Source organism: Alligator sinensis, unplaced genomic scaffold, assembly GCF_000455745.1.
Source record: "Alligator sinensis unplaced genomic scaffold, ASM45574v1 scaffold7_1, whole genome shotgun sequence".
Taxonomy (NCBI): domain Eukaryota; kingdom Metazoa; phylum Chordata; order Crocodylia; family Alligatoridae; genus Alligator; species Alligator sinensis.
The window spans coordinates 72980-75879 of NW_005841843.1; positions in this window are offsets into that span (position 1 = coordinate 72980).

Below are 2900 nucleotides of genomic sequence, written 5' to 3' on the forward strand. Positions count from 1 at the left end.
GCATGTTTTGCTCTTTGCCTTTGGTTTTCTTACCATAGAGCAGTTAGAGCTCCCCTGACCTCTTCACTAACCAGGATGTGGGGACATCTTCCCCTGCAGCCACAGCTCCTGCCAGCAGATCTCATCCTTTCTGGCAGCTGCCTATGCAGGGTGTGTGCTGGGGGAATGTGGGGTTTGCAGGAGCAAGGTGGGGAGGGGTGTGGATGGCTGTGTAGGGATGTGTAGGGATGTGGGGGGATGTGGGGTGTGTGGATAGGTGTGGGTGGATTGTGGGGAGACTGTGCAGGGAGGCTGCTCAGGAGGGGTGGGTCCCCTGCCCCCACACAGCACAGCCCTCCTGCACAGCTCATGGACTGCCCCCTACATCCCCCCAACAGGGGTTACAGCCTTCCAACAGGGGCCACATGGCCCCCACAGGGGCTACCACCCCCTCCCCTGTAGGGCCCACATGCCCCACCCCTGCTTGCTCCCCCAGTGAATTGCTGCCCTGCCTGGCCCCAAGCCCTGTCAGCTCCTGCTGCACCCTAGATAGCTGCCCCACTCAGCCCCACCCCCGCTTGAACCCCCAGGCCCCCCAGATGGCTACTTCACTGGTAGCTGCCCCACCCAGCCCCAGACTCCCAGCAGCTAAAAAAAAAAAAGCCCCACCCTCACTGGCAGTAGCAACTCATGGCAGAGCCAGAGCCCTGGCTGCCTGGCACCTGCACTGCCACTGCACCTGGTATGGCCAGGGTCAGCAGGGCATTGCATGGGTTCATACACTGTTGGGCAGCTGGGGATGATGTAGATGTCACCTTGGCCTCATGCTCTGTGGAAAGGTTCTGTTAAGAGGCCCCAGTGACCCCCATGGCAGCTGCTATGGCCAGTGAGTGAGGGGCTTTTTTTTTTTTAATTGCCGGGATCCTAGGGCCAAGCGGGGCAGTGATCGGAAGCCTTGGGGGGGAGGCAGCAGGAATGGGGCTGGGCAGAGCAGAAATCGGGGTCTGGTGGAGTGAGCGGGGCCAGTCAGGGTCCCAGTATGGTCCTCTCCCCCCTCCTGCAGCCCCGCCCCCACCCCCTATTTGCCAGCACGGAGCCCAGGTCCAGCTCCCTGCAGCTGGCACACTGCCTGCCCTTCATGGGCAGGGAGCGTGCTTCAGCACAGGGCCAAAGGCCAACCATAGACATGCTTTGGCTGGCTACCAGAGCATCTCTGTGGAGAACTGAGCCCCTGGTTGCCTCAGTGCATGGTCTGGGATCATGTCCTGCCCTGCTTTTTTCCCCCACATTTTTTTTTTTACACCTGGATCTCCAAAGGTCTAATTTTGCCCCTGTGCTGCAAATTTGCAGTGCAGAGACCATTTTTTTATTCCTACATGTGCCTCTTGCAGTGTCTCAAATGGCTTTGAGACATTGCAATATGCATGTGCATGCTCATGTGGATGCATCCTAAATGTATAACTTTTAATTCCTACTACAAATATAAATATAAAAAAGCCACAACCAGTCTTTTATTTATTTTTAGAAAGAAAAAGAAAATATGTTATTTCAGAACAAGAGAGTCCTGAATAGTATACAGTTAGTCCATGGCTTTTGCTTCCAATGGAAATTATTGACAAATATGTGTTCAGCTTTGTTCCTAATATAAACATTTACATACACGCATGTAGATGAATGCACCACTTACACTACATATAATGCTGAGAGTTTAACAGGGACATCCAACACTGATTGATTTTTATTTCCAGCACCAGATGGAAATTGCTATTTTAAAGGCTTTTATTTTAAAGAACATGTTTGTCAGAGTGTTTCTCAGAATCTAAGGCTGTAAATTTCACTTCACTTGTTGAAAATGTTGTGTGATCTGATAGGCAGGTATTTAATCTGCTTCTCCTGTACCAGATGCTTTCCCATGGCAGGTGTGGGAGGCAAGCTGAAAGTTTGTTGCAGAAATGATCGGGCGAACATAAGCACATTTTATTTTTAAAATGTACAACATTTATGAACCTTGATAGCCTGCAATGTAGTTTTCAAGATTTTAATGATTCTAGTAAGAACTAACAATCAGCTCATAAAACAGATGGTGGTATTACTGCCCACCAGATATAAAAACATCTCAGGGGACTAAAAAACTGAGAGCAGGCCTTCTGTAATTAATCCAGAATCTAAAGTTTGGACTCTGAGCATTAATTAACAACCTAGTTTTGAATCAGATGAGTTCTTATTGTTCTTCTGTTTTTAAAGAAATGCAGGGATTTTTTACTTTTTTTTGCTGCTGTTAATTAAGGATCCTGTCATGAAGAATTTCCAAGGGAAGTTGTGAACATCTATTTCACCTTCTTATCCTGCTAAGAGGTTCTAATCATTAGCAAGTTTAGTAACTCCTTACCCACACTTTCTATTATGACTTCTGTGAACATTAAGCAACAATTTAGGTCTTGCTAACAAAGATATACTAAGCCTATAAGCAATCTCTTTTCAAATTTAGAAAAATATCCCAGACAAAAGTTTATCTAAAATGCAAGGGTCAGTTATCTCTGGAAAACTCCATTGACTTAATTAGAGTCAGTCCAAATGTATACATAACATATAAGATATTTAGCTTATTGGTTTTATTTTATCCTGAATAACCAACCCATGTAAATATAAATTAAATAATATTTTTGTTTACACAGGTTCATGGACTGTCTAAAGAATATTTGTCCTTTACTAAGACAATTTTTCATGGCTACAGCATCACTCTTATACTACCAATTTCCTCCCATTAATTTAAATAACCCTGGATCTCTTGCAGTTTTCACTGTGTTTGTCTATGTTGGGATAGGGCAGGTGGCATAGAGGTGATCTAAATGATTGAAGTTTTTGTTTCTTATGCACCTCTCTTTTTTTTTGGCCATGTTCACAATGTCCCCTGCCCCTTC